Source organism: Mixophyes fleayi, unplaced genomic scaffold, assembly GCF_038048845.1.
Source record: "Mixophyes fleayi isolate aMixFle1 unplaced genomic scaffold, aMixFle1.hap1 Scaffold_612, whole genome shotgun sequence".
Taxonomy (NCBI): Eukaryota; Metazoa; Chordata; class Amphibia; order Anura; family Limnodynastidae; genus Mixophyes; species Mixophyes fleayi.
Genome location: NW_027448314.1, coordinates 19,811 through 41,724, shown reverse-complemented (window position 1 = coordinate 41,724; position 21,914 = coordinate 19,811). Strand labels below are relative to the sequence as shown.

The window sequence follows — 21,914 nt, the reverse complement described above, 5'->3', positions numbered from 1 at the left end:
GCTGTTAAGACTTTTGATTTAAAGTATGGGTACAAATTGATTTTACAATCATTTGCACAGAAATATGTTCCTACTTGGCTAAATGACAGACATCTTGTACAAATAACATCGAAAAAGCTTTTTTAGTCATAGTTTACCTTTTTCTAATTTGAATTTCCAATTGAATTTGGTATTTGATGTACTTTTTTTCCCAATTCTTACAATGTCATGGGTTAAGACAGTATAGTTTTCTTTTAATTTTCAGCATTGGGAAGCTTGTGCCAGAGTTTGTTGCTTAATCCATATTCATGCATTGAAATAGAATTTGGGAATCTTTAAAGAGCTGGCTAATGAATTTGGCTTATATGCTTGGTAGGATTGCTTTGTGGCGACACCAGTGGGATTTGAGGCCATGAGCTCTGCTTTACAAGAGCAATGCTCTGACCAATAATCATTGGAGCCCTCATTCGTAATGTGGAAGGTATTTTATCTTGCAAGGAAAATATATGAGGAAATGTAGATGATAAAAATGTAATGGAATAGGAGATGGAAATCAGAAGTACGATTGAAGACCTTATTTCCAAGGAAGGCTGCAACCTGAATTGTGGTTTGTTACAAAGGGGTAATTATGTTGTGAGCGCTCGAGATTTCCGTGGTGGAAATTGAAACTGAGGTGTGAAGTGAGTGTTTGTCCAATTTTTAGGATGTTTTGTTACCTTTAAATTAGTATGAGGATATATAGAAGAAAGATAAAATGTAACCTTACTGTCAGGAGTGGGATTTGAACCCACGCCTCCAGGAGAGACTGCGACCTGAACGCAGCGCCTTAGACCGCTCGGCCATCCTGACATACAAAAGCTTAGGTTTTCGAAAAGTTGAATATAACAAAAAAGACAGCATATAGCTCTGCTGTTTATGTTGCTGTTAAGACTTTTGATTTAAAGTATGGGTACAAATTGATTTTACAATCATTTGCACAGAAATATGTTCCTACTTGGCTAAATGACAGACATCTTGTACAAATAACATCGAAAAAGCTTTTTTAGTCATAGTTTACCTTTTTCTAATTTGAATTTCCAATTGAATTTGGTATTTGATGTACTTTTTTTTCCCAATTCTTACAATGTCATGGGTTAAGACAGTATAGTTTTCTTTTAATTTTCAGCATTGGGAAGCTTGTGCCAGAGTTTGTTGCTTAATCCATATTCATGCATTGAAATAGAATTTGGGAATCTTTAAAGAGCTGGCTAATGAATTTGGCTTATATGCTTGGTAGGATTGCTTTGTGGCGACACCAGTGGGATTTGAGGCCATGAGCTCTGCTTTACAAGAGCAATGCTCTGACCAATAATCATTGGAGCCCTCATTCGTAATGTGGAAGGTATTTTATCTTGCAAGGAAAATATATGAGGAAATGTAGATGATAAAAATGTAATGGAATAGGAGATGGAAATCAGAAGTACGATTGAAGACCTTATTTCCAAGGAAGGCTGCAACCTGAATTGTGGTTTGTTACAAAGGGGTAATTATGTTGTGAGCGTTCGAGATTTCCGTGGTGGAAATTGAAACTGAGGTGTGAAGTGAGTGTTTATCCAATTTTTAGGATGTTTTGTTACCTTTAAATTAGTATGAGGATATATAGAAGAAAGATAAAATGTAACCTTACTGTCAGGAGTGGGATTTGAACCCACGCCTCCAGGAGAGACTGCGACCTGAACGCAGCGCCTTAGACCGCTCGGCCATCCTGACATACAAAAGTTCAGGTTTTCGAAAAGTTGAATATAACAAAAAAGACAGCATATAGCTCTGCTGTTTATGTTGCTGTTAAGACTTTTGATTTAAAGTATGGGTACAAATTGATTTTACAATCATTTGCACAGAAATATGTTCCTACTTGGCTAAATGACAGACATCTTGTACAAATAACATCGAAAAAGCTTTTTTAGTCATAGTTTAGCTTTTTCTAATTTGAATTTCCAATTGAATTTGGTATATGATGTACTTTTTTTCCCAATTCTTACAATGTCATGGGTTAAGACAGTATAGTTTTCTTTTAATTTTCAGCATTGGGAAGCTTGTGCCAGAGTTTGTTGCTTAATCCATATTCATGCACCATTGAAATAGAATTTGGGAATCTTTAAAGAGCTGGCTAATGAATTTGGCTTATATGCTTGGTAGGATTGCTTTGTGGCGACACCAGTGGGATTTGAGGCCATGAGCTCTGCTTTACAAGAGCAATGCTCTGACCAATAATCATTGGAGCCCTCATTCGTAATGTGGAAGGTATTTTATCTTGCAAGGAAAATATATGAGGAAATGTAGATGATAAAAATGTAATGGAATAGGAGATGGAAATCAGAAGTACGATTGAAGACCTTATTTCCAAGGAAGGCTGCAACCTGAATTGTGGTTTGTTTCAAAGGGGTAATTATGTTGTGAGCGCTCGAGATTTCCGTGGTGGAAATTGAAACTGAGGTGTGAAGTGAGTGTTTGTCCAATTTTTAGGATGTTTTGTTACCTTTAAATTAGTATGAGGATATATAGAAGAAAGATAAAATGTAACCTTACTGTCAGGAGTGGGATTTGAACCCACGCCTCCAGGAGAGACTGCGACCTGAACGCAGCGCCTTAGACCGCTCGGCCATCCTGACATACAAAGCTTAGGTTTTCGAAAAGTTGAATATAACAAAAAAGACAGCATATAGCTCTGCTGTTTATGTTGCTGTTAAGACTTTTGATTTAAAGTATGGGTACAAATTGATTTTACAATCATTTGCACAGAAATATGTTCCTACTTGGCTAAATGACAGACATCTTGTACAAATAACATCGAAAAAGCTTTTTTAGTCATAGTTTAGCTTTTTCCAATTTGAATTTCCAATTGAATTTGGTATATGATGTACTTTTTTTCCCAATTCTTACAATGTCATGGGTTAAGACAGTATAGTTTTCTTTTAATTTTCAGCATTGGGAAGCTTGTGCCAGAGTTTGTTGCTTAATCCATATTCATGCACCATTGAAATAGAATTTGGGAATCTTTAAAGAGCTGGCTAATGAATTTGGCTTATATGCTTGGTAGGATTGCTTTGTGGCGACACCAGTGGGATTTGAGGCCATGAGCTCTGCTTTACAAGAGCAATGCTCTGACCAATAATCATTGGAGCCCTCATTCGTAATGTGGAAGGTATTTTATCTTGCAAGGAAAATATATGAGGAAATGTAGATGATAAAAATGTAATGGAATAGGAGATGGAAATCAGAAGTACGATTGAAGACCTTATTTCCAAGGAAGGCTGCAACCTGAATTGTGGTTTGTTACAAAGGGGTAATTATGTTGTGAGCGCTCGAGATTTCCGTGGTGGAAATTGAAACTGAGGTGTGAAGTGAGTGTTTGTCCAATTTTTAGGATGTTTTGTTACCTTTAAATTAGTATGAGGATATATAGAAGAAAGATAAAATGTAACCTTACTGTCAGGAGTGGGATTTGAACCCACGCCTCCAGGAGAGACTGCGACCTGAACGCAGCGCCTTAGAACGCTCGGCCATCCTGACATACAAAAGCTTCGGTTTTCGAAAAGTTGAATATAACAAAAAAGACAGCATATAGCTCTGCTGTTTATGTTGCTGTTAAGACTTTTGATTTAAAGTATGGGTACAAATTGATTTTACAATCATTTGCACAGAAATATGTTCCTACTTGGCTAAATGACAGACATCTTGTACAAATAACATCGAAAAAGCTTTTTTAGTCATAGTTTAGCTTTTTCCAATTTGAATTTCCAATTGAATTTGGTATATGATGTACCTTTTTCCCAATTCTTACAATGTCATGGGTTAAGACAGTATAGTTTTCTTTTAATTTTCAGCATTGGGAAGCTTGTGCCAGAGTTTGTTGCTTAATCCATATTCATGCACCATTGAAATAGAATTTGGGAATCTTTAAAGAGCTGGCTAATGAATTTGGCTTATATGCTTGGTAGGATTGCTTTGTGGCGACACCAGTGGGATTTGAGGCCATGAGCTCTGCTTTACAAGAGCAATGCTCTGACCAATAATCATTGGAGCCCTCATTCGTAATGTGGAAGGTATTTTATCTTGCAAGGAAAATATATGAGGAAATGTAGATGATAAAAATGTAATGGAATAGGAGATGGAAATCAGAAGTACGATTGAAGACCTTATTTCCAAGGAAGGCTGCAACCTGAATTGTGGTTTGTTACAAAGGGGTAATTATGTTGTGAGCGCTCGAGATTTCCGTGGTGGAAATTGAAACTGAGGTGTGAAGTGAGTGTTTGTCCAATTTTTAGGATGTTTTGTTACCTTTAAATTAGTATGAGGATATATAGAAGAAAGATAAAATGTAACCTTACTGTCAGGAGTGGGATTTGAACCCACGCCTCCAGGAGAGACTGCGACCTGAAAGCAGCGCCTTAGACCGCTCGGCCATCCTGACATACAAAAGCTTAGGTTTTCGAAAAGTTGAATATAACAAAAAAGACAGCATATAGCTCTGCTGTTTATGTTGCTGTTAAGACTTTTGATTTAAAGTATGGGTACAAATTGATTTTACAATCATTTGCACAGAAATATGTTCCTACTTGGCTAAATGACAGACATCTTGTACAAATAACATCGAAAAAGCTTTTTTAGTCATAGTTTAGCTTTTTCTAATTTGAATTTCCAATTGAATTTGGTATTTGATGTACTTTTTTTCCCAATTCTTACAATGTCATGGGTTAAGACAGTATAGTTTTCTTTTAATTTTCAGCATTGGGAAGCTTGTGCCAGAGTTTGTTGCTTAATCCATATTCATGCACCATTGAAATAGAATTTGGGAATCTTTAAAGAGCTGGCTAATGAATTTGGCTTATATGCTTGGTAGGATTGCTTTGTGGCGACACCAGTGGGATTTGAGGCCATGAGCTCTGCTTTACAAGAGCAATGCTCTGACCAATAATCATTGGAGCCCTCATTCGTAATGTGGAAGGTATTTTATCTTGCAAGGAAAATATATGAGGAAATGTAGATGATAAAAATGTAATGGAATAGGAGATGGAAATCAGAAGTACGATTGAAGACCTTATTTCCAAGGAAGGCTGCAACCTGAATTGTGGTTTGTTACAAAGGGGTAATTATGTTGTGAGCGCTCGAGATTTCCGTGGTGGAAATTGAAACTGAGGTGTGAAGTGAGTGTTTGTCCAATTTTTAGGATGTTTTGTTACCTTTAAATTAGTATGAGGATATATAGAAGAAAGATAAAATGTAACCTTACTGTCAGGAGTGGGATTTGAACCCACGCCTCCAGGAGAGACTGCGACCTGAACGCAGTGCCTTAGAACGCTCGGCCATCCTGACATACAAAAGCTTAGGTTTTCGAAAAGTTGAATATAACAAAAAAGACAGCATATAGCTCTGCTGTTTATGTTGCTGTTAAGACTTTTGATTTAAAGTATGGGTACAAATTGATTTTACAATCATTTGCACAGAAATATGTTCCTACTTGGCTAAATGACAGACATCTTGTACAAATAACATCGAAAAAGCTTTTTTAGTCATAGTTTACCTTTTTCTAATTTGAATTTCCAATTGAATTTGGTATTTGATGTACTTTTTTTTCCCAATTCTTACAATGTCATGGGTTAAGACAGTATAGTTTTCTTTTAATTTTCAGCATTGGGAAGCTTGTGCCAGAGTTTGTTGCTTAATCCATATTCATGCATTGAAATAGAATTTGGGAATCTTTAAAGAGCTGGCTAATGAATTTGGCTTATATGCTTGGTAGGATTGCTTTGTGGCGACACCAGTGGGATTTGAGGCCATGAGCTCTGCTTTACAAGAGCAATGCTCTGACCAATAATCATTGGAGCCCTCATTCGTAATGTGGAAGGTATTTTATCTTGCAAGGAAAATATATGAGGAAATGTAGATGATAAAAATGTAATGGAATAGGAGATGGAAATCAGAAGTACGATTGAAGACCTTATTTCCAAGGAAGGCTGCAACCTGAATTGTGGTTTGTTACAAAGGGGTAATTATGTTGTGAGCGCTCGAGATTTCCGTGGTGGAAATTGAAACTGAGGTGTGAAGTGAGTGTTTGTCCAATTTTTAGGATGTTTTGTTACCTTTAAATTAGTATGAGGATATATAGAAGAAAGATAAAATGTAACCTTACTGTCAGGAGTGGGATTTGAACCCACGCCTCCAGGAGAGACTGCGACCTGAACGCAGTGCCTTAGAACGCTCGGCCATCCTGACATACAAAAGCTTAGGTTTTCGAAAAGTTGAATATAACAAAAAAGACAGCATATAGCTCTGCTGTTTATGTTGCTGTTAAGACTTTTGATTTAAAGTATGGGTACAAATTGATTTTACAATCATTTGCACAGAAATATGTTCCTACTTGGCTAAATGACAGACATCTTGTACAAATAACATCGAAAAAGCTTTTTTAGTCATAGTTTACCTTTTTCTAATTTGAATTTCCAATTGAATTTGGTATTTGATGTACTTTTTTTTCCCAATTCTTACAATGTCATGGGTTAAGACAGTATAGTTTTCTTTTAATTTTCAGCATTGGGAAGCTTGTGCCAGAGTTTGTTGCTTAATCCATATTCATGCATTGAAATAGAATTTGGGAATCTTTAAAGAGCTGGCTAATGAATTTGGCTTATATGCTTGGTAGGATTGCTTTGTGGCGACACCAGTGGGATTTGAGGCCATGAGCTCTGCTTTACAAGAGCAATGCTCTGACCAATAATCATTGGAGCCCTCATTCGTAATGTGGAAGGTATTTTATCTTGCAAGGAAAATATATGAGGAAATGTAGATGATAAAAATGTAATGGAATAGGAGATGGAAATCAGAAGTACGATTGAAGACCTTATTTCCAAGGAAGGCTGCAACCTGAATTGTGGTTTGTTACAAAGGGGTAATTATGTTGTGAGCGTTCGAGATTTCCGTGGTGGAAATTGAAACTGAGGTGTGAAGTGAGTGTTTATCCAATTTTTAGGATGTTTTGTTACCTTTAAATTAGTATGAGGATATATAGAAGAAAGATAAAATGTAACCTTACTGTCAGGAGTGGGATTTGAACCCACGCCTCCAGGAGAGACTGCGACCTGAACGCAGCGCCTTAGACCGCTCGGCCATCCTGACATACAAAAGTTCAGGTTTTCGAAAAGTTGAATATAACAAAAAAGACAGCATATAGCTCTGCTGTTTATGTTGCTGTTAAGACTTTTGATTTAAAGTATGGGTACAAATTGATTTTACAATCATTTGCACAGAAATATGTTCCTACTTGGCTAAATGACAGACATCTTGTACAAATAACATCGAAAAAGCTTTTTTAGTCATAGTTTACCTTTTTCTAATTTGAATTTCCAATTGAATTTGGTATTTGATGTACTTTTTTTCCCAATTCTTACAATGTCATGGGTTAAGACAGTATAGTTTTCTTTTAATTTTCAGCATTGGGAAGCTTGTGCCAGAGTTTGTTGCTTAATCCATATTCATGCACCATTGAAATAGAATTTGGGAATCTTTAAAGAGCTGGCTAATGAATTTGGCTTATATGCTTGGTAGGATTGCTTTGTGGCGACACCAGTGGGATTTGAGGCCATGAGCTCTGCTTTACAAGAGCAATGCTCTGACCAATAATCATTGGAGCCCTCATTCGTAATGTGGAAGGTATTTTATCTTGCAAGGAAAATATATGAGGAAATGTAGATGATAAAAATGTAATGGAATAGGAGATGGAAATCAGAAGTACGATTGAAGACCTTATTTCCAAGGAAGGCTGCAACCTGAATTGTGGTTTGTTACAAAGGGGTAATTATGTTGTGAGCGCTCGAGATTTCCGTGGTGGAAATTGAAACTGAGGTGTGAAGTGAGTGTTTGTCCAATTTTTAGGATGTTTTGTTACCTTTAAATTAGTATGAGGATATATAGAAGAAAGATAAAATGTAACCTTACTGTCAGGAGTGGGATTTGAACCCACGCCTCCAGGAGAGACTGCGACCTGAACGCAGCGCCTTAGACCGCTCGGCCATCCTGACATACAAAAGCTTAGGTTTTCGAAAAGTTGAATATAACAAAAAAGACAGCATATAGCTCTGCTGTTTATGTTGCTGTTAAGACTTTTGATTTAAAGTATGGGTACAAATTGATTTTACAATCATTTGCACAGAAATATGTTCCTACTTGGCTAAATGACAGACATCTTGTACAAATAACATCGAAAAAGCTTTTTTAGTCATAGTTTAGCTTTTTCTAATTTGAATTTCCAATTGAATTTGGTATTTGATGTACTTTTTTTCCCAATTCTTACAATGTCATGGGTTAAGACAGTATAGTTTTCTTTTAATTTTCAGCATTGGGAAGCTTGTGCCAGAGTTTGTTGCTTAATCCATATTCATGCACCATTGAAATAGAATTTGGGAATCTTTAAAGAGCTGGCTAATGAATTTGGCTTATATGCTTGGTAGGATTGCTTTGTGGCGACACCAGTGGGATTTGAGGCCATGAGCTCTGCTTTACAAGAGCAATGCTCTGACCAATAATCATTGGAGCCCTCATTCGTAATGTGGAAGGTATTTTATCTTGCAAGGAAAATATATGAGGAAATGTAGATGATAAAAATGTAATGGAATAGGAGATGGAAATCAGAAGTACGATTGAAGACCTTATTTCCAAGGAAGGCTGCAACCTGAATTGTGGTTTGTTACAAAGGGGTAATTATGTTGTGAGCGCTCGAGATTTCCGTGGTGGAAATTGAAACTGAGGTGTGAAGTGAGTGTTTGTCCAATTTTTAGGATGTTTTGTTACCTTTAAATTAGTATGAGGATATATAGAAGAAAGATAAAATGTAACCTTACTGTCAGGAGTGGGATTTGAACCCACGCCTCCAGGAGAGACTGCGACCTGAACGCAGTGCCTTAGAACGCTCGGCCATCCTGACATACAAAAGCTTAGGTTTTCGAAAAGTTGAATATAACAAAAAAGACAGCATATAGCTCTGCTGTTTATGTTGCTGTTAAGACTTTTGATTTAAAGTATGGGTACAAATTGATTTTACAATCATTTGCACAGAAATATGTTCCTACTTGGCTAAATGACAGACATCTTGTACAAATAACATCGAAAAAGCTTTTTTAGTCATAGTTTACCTTTTTCTAATTTGAATTTCCAATTGAATTTGGTATTTGATGTACTTTTTTTCCCAATTCTTACAATGTCATGGGTTAAGACAGTATAGTTTTCTTTTAATTTTCAGCATTGGGAAGCTTGTGCCAGAGTTTGTTGCTTAATCCATATTCATGCATTGAAATAGAATTTGGGAATCTTTAAAGAGCTGGCTAATGAATTTGGCTTATATGCTTGGTAGGATTGCTTTGTGGCGACACCAGTGGGATTTGAGGCCATGAGCTCTGCTTTACAAGAGCAATGCTCTGACCAATAATCATTGGAGCCCTCATTCGTAATGTGGAAGGTATTTTATCTTGCAAGGAAAATATATGAGGAAATGTAGATGATAAAAATGTAATGGAATAGGAGATGGAAATCAGAAGTACGATTGAAGACCTTATTTCCAAGGAAGGCTGCAACCTGAATTGTGGTTTGTTACAAAGGGGTAATTATGTTGTGAGCGCTCGAGATTTCCGTGGTGGAAATTGAAACTGAGGTGTGAAGTGAGTGTTTGTCCAATTTTTAGGATGTTTTGTTACCTTTAAATTAGTATGAGGATATATAGAAGAAAGATAAAATGTAACCTTACTGTCAGGAGTGGGATTTGAACCCACGCCTCCAGGAGAGACTGCGACCTGAACGCAGTGCCTTAGAACGCTCGGCCATCCTGACATACAAAAGCTTAGGTTTTCGAAAAGTTGAATATAACAAAAAAGACAGCATATAGCTCTGCTGTTTATGTTGCTGTTAAGACTTTTGATTTAAAGTATGGGTACAAATTGATTTTACAATCATTTGCACAGAAATATGTTCCTACTTGGCTAAATGACAGACATCTTGTACAAATAACATCGAAAAAGCTTTTTTAGTCATAGTTTACCTTTTTCTAATTTGAATTTCCAATTGAATTTGGTATTTGATGTACTTTTTTTCCCAATTCTTACAATGTCATGGGTTAAGACAGTATAGTTTTCTTTTAATTTTCAGCATTGGGAAGCTTGTGCCAGAGTTTGTTGCTTAATCCATATTCATGCACCATTGAAATAGAATTTGGGAATCTTTAAAGAGCTGGCTAATGAATTTGGCTTATATGCTTGGTAGGATTGCTTTGTGGCGACACCAGTGGGATTTGAGGCCATGAGCTCTGCTTTACAAGAGCAATGCTCTGACCAATAATCATTGGAGCCCTCATTCGTAATGTGGAAGGTATTTTATCTTGCAAGGAAAATATATGAGGAAATGTAGATGATAAAAATGTAATGGAATAGGAGATGGAAATCAGAAGTACGATTGAAGACCTTATTTCCAAGGAAGGCTGCAACCTGAATTGTGGTTTGTTACAAAGGGGTAATTATGTTGTGAGCGCTCGAGATTTCCGTGGTGGAAATTGAAACTGAGGTGTGAAGTGAGTGTTTGTCCAATTTTTAGGATGTTTTGTTACCTTTAAATTAGTATGAGGATATATAGAAGAAAGATAAAATGTAACCTTACTGTCAGGAGTGGGATTTGAACCCACGCCTCCAGGAGAGACTGCGACCTGAACGCAGCGCCTTAGACCGCTCGGCCATCCTGACATACAAAAGCTTAGGTTTTCGAAAAGTTGAATATAACAAAAAAGACAGCATATAGCTCTGCTGTTTATGTTGCTGTTAAGACTTTTGATTTAAAGTATGGGTACAAATTGATTTTACAATCATTTGCACAGAAATATGTTCCTACTTGGCTAAATGACAGACATCTTGTACAAATAACATCGAAAAAGCTTTTTTAGTCATAGTTTAGCTTTTTCTAATTTGAATTTCCAATTGAATTTGGTATTTGATGTACTTTTTTTCCCAATTCTTACAATGTCATGGGTTAAGACAGTATAGTTTTCTTTTAATTTTCAGCATTGGGAAGCTTGTGCCAGAGTTTGTTGCTTAATCCATATTCATGCATTGAAATAGAATTTGGGAATCTTTAAAGAGCTGGCTAATGAATTTGGCTTATATGCTTGGTAGGATTGCTTTGTGGCGACACCAGTGGGATTTGAGGCCATGAGCTCTGCTTTACAAGAGCAATGCTCTGACCAATAATCATTGGAGCCCTCATTCGTAATGTGGAAGGTATTTTATCTTGCAAGGAAAATATATGAGGAAATGTAGATGATAAAAATGTAATGGAATAGGAGATGGAAATCAGAAGTACGATTGAAGACCTTATTTCCAAGGAAGGCTGCAACCTGAATTGTGGTTTGTTACAAAGGGGTAATTATGTTGTGAGCGCTCGAGATTTCCGTGGTGGAAATTGAAACTGAGGTGTGAAGTGAGTGTTTGTCCAATTTTTAGGATGTTTTGTTACCTTTAAATTAGTATGAGGATATATAGAAGAAAGATAAAATGTAACCTTACTGTCAGGAGTGGGATTTGAACCCACGCCTCCAGGAGAGACTGCGACCTGAACGCAGTGCCTTAGAACGCTCGGCCATCCTGACATACAAAAGCTTAGGTTTTCGAAAAGTTGAATATAACAAAAAAGACAGCATATAGCTCTGCTGTTTATGTTGCTGTTAAGACTTTTGATTTAAAGTATGGGTACAAATTGATTTTACAATCATTTGCACAGAAATATGTTCCTACTTGGCTAAATGACAGACATCTTGTACAAATAACATCGAAAAAGCTTTTTTAGTCATAGTTTACCTTTTTCTAATTTGAATTTCCAATTGAATTTGGTATTTGATGTACTTTTTTTCCCAATTCTTACAATGTCATGGGTTAAGACAGTATAGTTTTCTTTTAATTTTCAGCATTGGGAAGCTTGTGCCAGAGTTTGTTGCTTAATCCATATTCATGCATTGAAATAGAATTTGGGAATCTTTAAAGAGCTGGCTAATGAATTTGGCTTATATGCTTGGTAGGATTGCTTTGTGGCGACACCAGTGGGATTTGAGGCCATGAGCTCTGCTTTACAAGAGCAATGTTCTGACCAATAATCATTGGAGCCCTCATTCGTAATGTGGAAGGTATTTTATCTTGCAAGGAAAATATATGAGGAAATGTAGATGATAAAAATGTAATGGAATAGGAGATGGAAATCAGAAGTACGATTGAAGACCTTATTTCCAAGGAAGGCTGCAACCTGAATTGTGGTTTGTTACAAAGGGGTAATTATGTTGTGAGCGCTCGAGATTTCCGTGGTGGAAATTGAAACTGAGGTGTGAAGTGAGTGTTTGTCCAATTTTTAGGATGTTTTGTTACCTTTAAATTAGTATGAGGATATATAGAAGAAAGATAAAATGTAACCTTACTGTCAGGAGTGGGATTTGAACCCACGCCTCCAGGAGAGACTGCGACCTGAACGCAGCGCCTTAGACCGCTCGGCCATCCTGACATACAAAAGCTTAGGTTTTCGAAAAGTTGAATATAACAAAAAAGACAGCATATAGCTCTGCTGTTTATGTTGCTGTTAAGACTTTTGATTTAAAGTATGGGTACAAATTGATTTTACAATCATTTACACAGAAATATGTTCCTACTTGGCTAAATGACAGACATCTTGTAGAAATAACATCGAAAAAGCTTTTTTAGTCATAGTTTAGCTTTTTCTAATTTGAATTTCCAATTGAATTTGGTATATGATGTACTTTTTTTCCCAATTCTTACAATGTCATGGGTTAAGACAGTATAGTTTTCTTTTAATTTTCAGCATTGGGAAGCTTGTGCCAGAGTTTGTTGCTTAATCCATATTCATGCACCATTGAAATAGAATTTGGGAATCTTTAAAGAGCTGGCTAATGAATTTGGCTTATATGCTTGGTAGGATTGCTTTGTGGCGACACCAGTGGGATTTGAGGCCATGAGCTCTGCTTTACAAGAGCAATGCTCTGACCAATAATCATTGGAGCCCTCATTCGTAATGTGGAAGGTATTTTATCTTGCAAGGAAAATATATGAGGAAATGTAGATGATAAAAATGTAATGGAATAGGAGATGGAAATCAGAAGTACGATTGAAGACCTTATTTCCAAGGAAGGCTGCAACCTGAATTGTGGTTTGTTACAAAGGGGTAATTATGTTGTGAGCGCTCGAGATTTCCGTGGTGGAAATTGAAACTGAGGTGTGAAGTGAGTGTTTGTCCAATTTTTAGGATGTTTTGTTACCTTTAAATTAGTATGAGGATATATAGAAGAAAGATAAAATGTAACCTTACTGTCAGGAGTGGGATTTGAACCCACGCCTCCAGGAGAGACTGCGACCTGAACGCAGCGCCTTAGACCGCTCGGCCATCCTGACATACAAAAGCTTAGGTTTTCGAAAAGTTGAATATAACAAAAAAGACAGCATATAGCTCTGCTGTTTATGTTGCTGTTAAGACTTTTGATTTAAAGTATGGGTACAAATTGATTTTACAATCATTTACACAGAAATATGTTCCTACTTGGCTAAATGACAGACATCTTGTAGAAATAACATCGAAAAAGCTTTTTTAGTCATAGTTTAGCTTTTTCTAATTTGAATTTCCAATTGAATTTGGTATATGATGTACTTTTTTTCCCAATTCTTACAATGTCATGGGTTAAGACAGTATAGTTTTCTTTTAATTTTCAGCATTGGGAAGCTTGTGCCAGAGTTTGTTGCTTAATCCATATTCATGCACCATTGAAATAGAATTTGGGAATCTTTAAAGAGCTGGCTAATGAATTTGGCTTATATGCTTGGTAGGATTGCTTTGTGGCGACACCAGTGGGATTTGAGGCCATGAGCTCTGCTTTACAAGAGCAATGCTCTGACCAATAATCATTGGAGCCCTCATTCGTAATGTGGAAGGTATTTTATCTTGCAAGGAAAATATATGAGGAAATGTAGATGATAAAAATGTAATGGAATAGGAGATGGAAATCAGAAGTACGATTGAAGACCTTATTTCCAAGGAAGGCTGCAACCTGAATTGTGGTTTGTTTCAAAGGGGTAATTATGTTGTGAGCGCTCGAGATTTCCGTGGTGGAAATTGAAACTGAGGTGTGAAGTGAGTGTTTGTCCAATTTTTAGGATGTTTTGTTACCTTTAAATTAGTATGAGGATATATAGAAGAAAGATAAAATGTAACCTTACTGTCAGGAGTGGGATTTGAACCCACGCCTCCAGGAGAGACTGCGACCTGAACGCAGCGCCTTAGACCGCTCGGCCATCCTGACATACAAAAGCTTAGGTTTTCGAAAAGTTGAATATAACAAAAAAGACAGCATATAGCTCTGCTGTTTATGTTGCTGTTAAGACTTTTGATTTAAAGTATGGGTACAAATTGATTTTACAATCATTTGCACAGAAATATGTTCCTACTTGGCTAAATGACAGACATCTTGTACAAATAACATCGAAAAAGCTTTTTTAGTCATAGTTTAGCTTTTTCCAATTTGAATTTCCAATTGAATTTGGTATATGATGTACTTTTTTTCCCAATTCTTACAATGTCATGGGTTAAGACAGTATAGTTTTCTTTTAATTTTCAGCATTGGGAAGCTTGTGCCAGAGTTTGTTGCTTAATCCATATTCATGCACCATTGAAATAGAATTTGGGAATCTTTAAAGAGCTGGCTAATGAATTTGGCTTATATGCTTGGTAGGATTGCTTTGTGGCGACACCAGTGGGATTTGAGGCCATGAGCTCTGCTTTACAAGAGCAATGCTCTGACCAATAATCATTGGAGCCCTCATTCGTAATGTGGAAGGTATTTTATCTTGCAAGGAAAATATATGAGGAAATGTAGATGATAAAAATGTAATGGAATAGGAGATGGAAATCAGAAGTACGATTGAAGACCTTATTTCCAAGGAAGGCTGCAACCTGAATTGTGGTTTGTTACAAAGGGGTAATTATGTTGTGAGCGCTCGAGATTTCCGTGGTGGAAATTGAAACTGAGGTGTGAAGTGAGTGTTTGTCCAATTTTTAGGATGTTTTGTTACCTTTAAATTAGTATGAGGATATATAGAAGAAAGATAAAATGTAACCTTACTGTCAGGAGTGGGATTTGAACCCACGCCTCCAGGAGAGACTGCGACCTGAACGCAGCGCCTTAGACCGCTCGGCCATCCTGACATACAAAAGCTTAGGTTTTCGAAAAGTTGAATATAACAAAAAAGACAGCATATAGCTCTGCTGTTTATGTTGCTGTTAAGACTTTTGATTTAAAGTATGGGTACAAATTGATTTTACAATCATTTGCACAGAAATATGTTCCTACTTGGCTAAATGACAGACATCTTGTAGAAATAACATCGAAAAAGCTTTTTTAGTCATAGTTTAGCTTTTTCTAATTTGAATTTCCAATTGAATTTGGTATATGATGTACTTTTTTTCCCAATTCTTACAATGTCATGGGTTAAGACAGTATAGTTTTCTTTTAATTTTCAGCATTGGGAAGCTTGTGCCAGAGTTTGTTGCTTAATCCATATTCATGCACCATTGAAATAGAATTTGGGAATCTTTAAAGAGCTGGCTAATGAATTTGGCTTATATGCTTGGTAGGATTGCTTTGTGGCGACACCAGTGGGATTTGAGGCCATGAGCTCTGCTTTACAAGAGCAATGCTCTGACCAATAATCATTGGAGCCCTCATTCGTAATGTGGAAGGTATTTTATCTTGCAAGGAAAATATATGAGGAAATGTAGATGATAAAAATGTAATGGAATAGGAGATGGAAATCAGAAGTACGATTGAAGACCTTATTTCCAAGGAAGGCTGCAACCTGAATTGTGGTTTGTTTCAAAGGGGTAATTATGTTGTGAGCGCTCGAGATTTCCGTGGTGGAAATTGAAACTGAGGTGTGAAGTGAGTGTTTGTCCAATTTTTAGGATGTTTTGTTACCTTTAAATTAGTATGAGGATATATAGAAGAAAGATAAAATGTAACCTTACTGTCAGGAGTGGGATTTGAACCCACGCCTCCAGGAGAGACTGCGACCTGAACGCAGCGCCTTAGACCGCTCGGCCATCCTGACATACAAAAGCTTAGGTTTTCGAAAAGTTGAATATAACAAAAAAGACAGCATATAGCTCTGCTGTTTATGTTGCTGTTAAGACTTTTGATTTAAAGTATGGGTACAAATTGATTTTACAATCATTTGCACAGAAATATGTTCCTACTTGGCTAAATGACAGACATCTTGTACAAATAACATCGAAAAAGCTTTTTTAGTCATAGTTTAGCTTTTTCCAATTTGAATTTCCAATTGAATTTGGTATATGATGTACTTTTTTTCCCAATTCTTACAATGTCATGGGTTAAGACAGTATAGTTTTCTTTTAATTTTCAGCATTGGGAAGCTTGTGCCAGAGTTTGTTGCTTAATCCATATTCATGCACCATTGAAATAGAATTTGGGAATCTTTAAAGAGCTGGCTAATGAATTTGGCTTATATGCTTGGTAGGATTGCTTTGTGGCGACACCAGTGGGATTTGAGGCCATGAGCTCTGCTTTACAAGAGCAATGCTCTGACCAATAATCATTGGAGCCCTCATTCGTAATGTGGAAGGTATTTTATCTTGCAAGGAAAATATATGAGGAAATGTAGATGATAAAAATGTAATGGAATAGGAGATGGAAATCAGAAGTACGATTGAAGACCTTATTTCCAAGGAAGGCTGCAACCTGAATTGTGGTTTGTTTCAAAGGGGTAATTATGTTGTGAGCGCTCGAGATTTCCGTGGTGGAAATTGAAACTGAGGTGTGAAGTGAGTGTTTGTCCAATTTTTAGGATGTTTTGTTACCTTTAAATTAGTATGAGGATATATAGAAGAAAGATAAAATGTAACCTTACTGTCAGGAGTGGGATTTGAACCCACGCCTCCAGGAGAGACTGCGACCTGAACGCAGCGCCTTAGACCGCTCGGCCATCCTGACATACAAAAGCTTAGGTTTTCGAAAAGTTGAATATAACAAAAAAGACAGCATATAGCTCTGCTGTTTATGTTGCTGTTAAGACTTTTGATTTAAAGTATGGGTACAAATTGATTTTACAATCATTTGCACAGAAATATGTTCCTACTTGGCTAAATGACAGACATCTTGTAGAAATAACATCGAAAAAGCTTTTTTAGTCATAGTTTAGCTTTTTCTAATTTGAATTTCCAATTGAATTTGGTATATGATGTACTTTTTTTCCCAATTCTTACAATGTCATGGGTTAAGACAGTATAGTTTTCTTTTAATTTTCAGCATTGGGAAGCTTGTGCCAGAGTTTGTTGCTTAATCCATATTCATGCACCATTGAAATAGAATTTGGGAATCTTTAAAGAGCTGGCTAATGAATTTGGCTTATATGCTTGGTAGGATTGCTTTGTGGCGACACCAGTGGGATTTGAGGCCATGAGCTCTGCTTTACAAGAGCAATGCTCTGACCAATAATCATTGGAGCCCTCATTCGTAATGTGGAAGGTATTTTATCTTGCAAGGAAAATATATGAGGAAATGTAGATGATAAAAATGTAATGGAATAGGAGATGGAAATCAGAAGTACGATTGAAGACCTTATTTCCAAGGAAGGCTGCAACCTGAATTGTGGTTTGTTTCAAAGGGGTAATTATGTTGTGAGCGCTCGAGATTTCCGTGGTGGAAATTGAAACTGAGGTGTGAAGTGAGTGTTTGTCCAATTTTTAGGATGTTTTGTTACCTTTAAATTAGTATGAGGATATATAGAAGAAAGATAAAATGTAACCTTACTGTCAGGAGTGGGATTTGAACCCACGCCTCCAGGAGAGACTGCGACCTGAACGCAGCGCCTTAGACCGCTCGGCCATCCTGACATACAAAAGCTTAGGTTTTCGAAAAGTTGAATATAACAAAAAAGACAGCATATAGCTCTGCTGTTTATGTTGCTGTTAAGACTTTTGATTTAAAGTATGGGTACAAATTGATTTTACAATCATTTGCACAGAAATATGTTCCTACTTGGCTAAATGACAGACATCTTGTACAAATAACATCGAAAAAGCTTTTTTAGTCATAGTTTAGCTTTTTCCAATTTGAATTTCCAATTGAATTTGGTATATGATGTACTTTTTTTCCCAATTCTTACAATGTCATGGGTTAAGACAGTATAGTTTTCTTTTAATTTTCAGCATTGGGAAGCTTGTGCCAGAGTTTGTTGCTTAATCCATATTCATGCACCATTGAAATAGAATTTGGGAATCTTTAAAGAGCTGGCTAATGAATTTGGCTTATATGCTTGGTAGGATTGCTTTGTGGCGACACCAGTGGGATTTGAGGCCATGAGCTCTGCTTTACAAGAGCAATGCTCTGACCAATAATCATTGGAGCCCTCATTCGTAATGTGGAAGGTATTTTATCTTGCAAGGAAAATATATGAGGAAATGTAGATGATAAAAATGTAATGGAATAGGAGATGGAAATCAGAAGTACGATTGAAGACCTTATTTCCAAGGAAGGCTGCAACCTGAATTGTGGTTTGTTACAAAGGGGTAATTATGTTGTGAGCGCTCGAGATTTCCGTGGTGGAAATTGAAACTGAGGTGTGAAGTGAGTGTTTGTCCAATTTTTAGGATGTTTTGTTACCTTTAAATTAGTATGAGGATATATAGAAGAAAGATAAAATGTAACCTTACTGTCAGGAGTGGGATTTGAACCCACGCCTCCAGGAGAGACTGCGACCTGAACGCAGCGCCTTAGACCGCTCGGCCATCCTGACATACAAAAGCTTAGGTTTTCGAAAAGTTGAATATAACAAAAAAGACAGCATATAGCTCTGCTGTTTATGTTGCTGTTAAGACTTTTGATTTAAAGTATGGGTACAAATTGATTTTACAATCATTTGCACAGAAATATGTTCCTACTTGGCTAAATGACAGACATCTTGTAGAAATAACATCGAAAAAGCTTTTTTAGTCATAGTTTAGCTTTTTCTAATTTGAATTTCCAATTGAATTTGGTATATGATGTACTTTTTTTCCCAATTCTTACAATGTCATGGGTTAAGACAGTATAGTTTTCTTTTAATTTTCAGCATTGGGAAGCTTGTGCCAGAGTTTGTTGCTTAATCCATATTCATGCACCATTGAAATAGAATTTGGGAATCTTTAAAGAGCTGGCTAATGAATTTGGCTTATATGCTTGGTAGGATTGCTTTGTGGCGACACCAGTGGGATTTGAGGCCATGAGCTCTGCTTTACAAGAGCAATGCTCTGACCAATAATCATTGGAGCCCTCATTCGTAATGTGGAAGGTATTTTATCTTGCAAGGAAAATATATGAGGAAATGTAGATGATAAAAATGTAATGGAATAGGAGATGGAAATCAGAAGTACGATTGAAGACCTTATTTCCAAGGAAGGCTGCAACCTGAATTGTGGTTTGTTTCAAAGGGGTAATTATGTTGTGAGCGCTCGAGATTTCCGTGGTGGAAATTGAAACTGAGGTGTGAAGTGAGTGTTTGTCCAATTTTTAGGATGTTTTGTTACCTTTAAATTAGTATGAGGATATATAGAAGAAAGATAAAATGTAACCTTACTGTCAGGAGTGGGATTTGAACCCACGCCTCCAGGAGAGACTGCGACCTGAACGCAGCGCCTTAGACCGCTCGGCCATCCTGACATACAAAAGCTTAGGTTTTCGAAAAGTTGAATATAACAAAAAAGACAGCATATAGCTCTGCTGTTTATGTTGCTGTTAAGACTTTTGATTTAAAGTATGGGTACAAATTGATTTTACAATCATTTGCACAGAAATATGTTCCTACTTGGCTAAATGACAGACATCTTGTACAAATAACATCGAAAAAGCTTTTTTAGTCATAGTTTAGCTTTTTCCAATTTGAATTTCCAATTGAATTTGGTATATGATGTACTTTTTTTCCCAATTCTTACAATGTCATGGGTTAAGACAGTATAGTTTTCTTTTAATTTTCAGCATTGGGAAGCTTGTGCCAGAGTTTGTTGCTTAATCCATATTCATGCACCATTGAAATAGAATTTGGGAATCTTTAAAGAGCTGGCTAATGAATTTGGCTTATATGCTTGGTAGGATTGCTTTGTGGCGACACCAGTGGGATTTGAGGCCATGAGCTCTGCTTTACAAGAGCAATGCTCTGACCAATAATCATTGGAGCCCTCATTCGTAATGTGGAAGGTATTTTATCTTGCAAGGAAAATATATGAGGAAATGTAGATGATAAAAATGTAATGGAATAGGAGATGGAAATCAGAAGTACGATTGAAGACCTTATTTCCAAGGAAGGCTGCAACCTGAATTGTGGTTTGTTTCAAAGGGGTAATTATGTTGTGAGCGCTCGAGATTTCCGTGGTGGAAATTGAAACTGAGGTGTGAAGTGAGTGTTTGTCCAATTTTTAGGATGTTTTGTTACCTTTAAATTAGTATGAGGATATATAGAAGAAAGATAAAATGTAACCTTACTGTCAGGAGTGGGATTTGAACCCACGCCTCCAGGAGAGACTGCGACCTGAACGCAGCGCCTTAGACCGCTCGGCCATCCTGACATACAAAAGCTTAGGTTTTCGAAAAGTTGAATATAACAAAAAAGACAGCATATAGCTCTGCTGTTTATGTTGCTGTTAAGACTTTTGATTTAAAGTATGGGTACAAATTGATTTTACAATCATTTGCACAGAAATATGTTCCTACTTGGCTAAATGACAGACATCTTGTAGAAATAACATCGAAAAAGCTTTTTTAGTCATAGTTTAGCTTTTTCTAATTTGAATTTCCAATTGAATTTGGTATATGATGTACTTTTTTTCCCAATTCTTACAATGTCATGGGTTAAGACAGTATAGTTTTCTTTTAATTTTCAGCATTGGGAAGCTTGTGCCAGAGTTTGTTGCTTAATCCATATTCATGCACCATTGAAATAGAATTTGGGAATCTTTAAAGAGCTGGCTAATGAATTTGGCTTATATGCTTGGTAGGATTGCTTTGTGGCGACACCAGTGGGATTTGAGGCCATGAGCTCTGCTTTACAAGAGCAATGCTCTGACCAATAATCATTGGAGCCCTCATTCGTAATGTGGAAGGTATTTTATCTTGCAAGGAAAATATATGAGGAAATGTAGATGATAAAAATGTAATGGAATAGGAGATGGAAATCAGAAGTACGATTGAAGACCTTATTTCCAAGGAAGGCTGCAACCTGAATTGTGGTTTGTTTCAAAGGGGTAATTATGTTGTGAGCGCTCGAGATTTCCGTGGTGGAAATTGAAACTGAGGTGTGAAGTGAGTGTTTGTCCAATTTTTAGGATGTTTTGTTACCTTTAAATTAGTATGAGGATATATAGAAGAAAGATAAAATGTAACCTTACTGTCAGGAGTGGGATTTGAACCCACGCCTCCAGGAGAGACTGCGACCTGAACGCAGCGCCTTAGACCGCTCGGCCATCCTGACATACAAAAGCTTAGGTTTTCGAAAAGTTGAATATAACAAAAAAGACAGCATATAGCTCTGCTGTTTATGTTGCTGTTAAGACTTTTGATTTAAAGTATGGGTACAAATTGATTTTACAATCATTTGCACAGAAATATGTTCCTACTTGGCTAAATGACAGACATCTTGTACAAATAACATCGAAAAAGCTTTTTTAGTCATAGTTTAGCTTTTTCCAATTTGAATTTCCAATTGAATTTGGTATATGATGTACTTTTTTTCCCAATTCTTACAATGTCATGGGTTAAGACAGTATAGTTTTCTTTTAATTTTCAGCATTGGGAAGCTTGTGCCAGAGTTTGTTGCTTAATCCATATT

At 36.6% G+C, this 21,914-nt stretch overlaps 17 non-coding genes across 17 annotated transcripts; all 17 read right to left on the bottom strand.

Moving 5' to 3' along the window:
- Positions 1-745: 745 nt before the first annotated feature.
- On the bottom strand, positions 746-828 carry TRNAL-CAG (transfer RNA leucine (anticodon CAG)). Its single transcript has one exon. It is a non-coding gene; the product is annotated as a tRNA-Leu (tRNA).
- Positions 829-1,645: 817 nt separating this feature from the next.
- TRNAL-CAG (transfer RNA leucine (anticodon CAG)) lies at positions 1,646-1,728 on the bottom strand. Its single transcript has one exon. It is a non-coding gene; the product is annotated as a tRNA-Leu (tRNA).
- Positions 1,729-2,547: 819 nt separating this feature from the next.
- Positions 2,548-2,630, bottom strand: TRNAL-CAG (transfer RNA leucine (anticodon CAG)). The gene has a single exon. It is a non-coding gene; the product is annotated as a tRNA-Leu (tRNA).
- Positions 2,631-7,051: 4,421 nt separating this feature from the next.
- TRNAL-CAG (transfer RNA leucine (anticodon CAG)) lies at positions 7,052-7,134 on the bottom strand. Its single transcript has one exon. It is a non-coding gene; the product is annotated as a tRNA-Leu (tRNA).
- Positions 7,135-7,953: 819 nt separating this feature from the next.
- TRNAL-CAG (transfer RNA leucine (anticodon CAG)) lies at positions 7,954-8,036 on the bottom strand. Its single transcript has one exon. It is a non-coding gene; the product is annotated as a tRNA-Leu (tRNA).
- Positions 8,037-10,656: 2,620 nt separating this feature from the next.
- On the bottom strand, positions 10,657-10,739 carry TRNAL-CAG (transfer RNA leucine (anticodon CAG)). Its single transcript has one exon. It is a non-coding gene; the product is annotated as a tRNA-Leu (tRNA).
- A 1,715-nt stretch (positions 10,740-12,454) lies between these two features.
- TRNAL-CAG (transfer RNA leucine (anticodon CAG)) lies at positions 12,455-12,537 on the bottom strand. The gene has a single exon. It is a non-coding gene; the product is annotated as a tRNA-Leu (tRNA).
- An 819-nt stretch (positions 12,538-13,356) lies between these two features.
- TRNAL-CAG (transfer RNA leucine (anticodon CAG)) lies at positions 13,357-13,439 on the bottom strand. The gene has a single exon. It is a non-coding gene; the product is annotated as a tRNA-Leu (tRNA).
- An 819-nt stretch (positions 13,440-14,258) lies between these two features.
- Positions 14,259-14,341, bottom strand: TRNAL-CAG (transfer RNA leucine (anticodon CAG)). Its single transcript has one exon. It is a non-coding gene; the product is annotated as a tRNA-Leu (tRNA).
- An 819-nt stretch (positions 14,342-15,160) lies between these two features.
- Positions 15,161-15,243, bottom strand: TRNAL-CAG (transfer RNA leucine (anticodon CAG)). Its single transcript has one exon. It is a non-coding gene; the product is annotated as a tRNA-Leu (tRNA).
- An 819-nt stretch (positions 15,244-16,062) lies between these two features.
- Positions 16,063-16,145, bottom strand: TRNAL-CAG (transfer RNA leucine (anticodon CAG)). The gene has a single exon. It is a non-coding gene; the product is annotated as a tRNA-Leu (tRNA).
- An 819-nt stretch (positions 16,146-16,964) lies between these two features.
- Positions 16,965-17,047, bottom strand: TRNAL-CAG (transfer RNA leucine (anticodon CAG)). Its single transcript has one exon. It is a non-coding gene; the product is annotated as a tRNA-Leu (tRNA).
- Positions 17,048-17,866: 819 nt separating this feature from the next.
- TRNAL-CAG (transfer RNA leucine (anticodon CAG)) lies at positions 17,867-17,949 on the bottom strand. Its single transcript has one exon. It is a non-coding gene; the product is annotated as a tRNA-Leu (tRNA).
- An 819-nt stretch (positions 17,950-18,768) lies between these two features.
- TRNAL-CAG (transfer RNA leucine (anticodon CAG)) lies at positions 18,769-18,851 on the bottom strand. Its single transcript has one exon. It is a non-coding gene; the product is annotated as a tRNA-Leu (tRNA).
- Positions 18,852-19,670: 819 nt separating this feature from the next.
- Positions 19,671-19,753, bottom strand: TRNAL-CAG (transfer RNA leucine (anticodon CAG)). The gene has a single exon. It is a non-coding gene; the product is annotated as a tRNA-Leu (tRNA).
- An 819-nt stretch (positions 19,754-20,572) lies between these two features.
- On the bottom strand, positions 20,573-20,655 carry TRNAL-CAG (transfer RNA leucine (anticodon CAG)). Its single transcript has one exon. It is a non-coding gene; the product is annotated as a tRNA-Leu (tRNA).
- An 819-nt stretch (positions 20,656-21,474) lies between these two features.
- TRNAL-CAG (transfer RNA leucine (anticodon CAG)) lies at positions 21,475-21,557 on the bottom strand. The gene has a single exon. It is a non-coding gene; the product is annotated as a tRNA-Leu (tRNA).
- Positions 21,558-21,914: the final 357 nt, after the last annotated feature.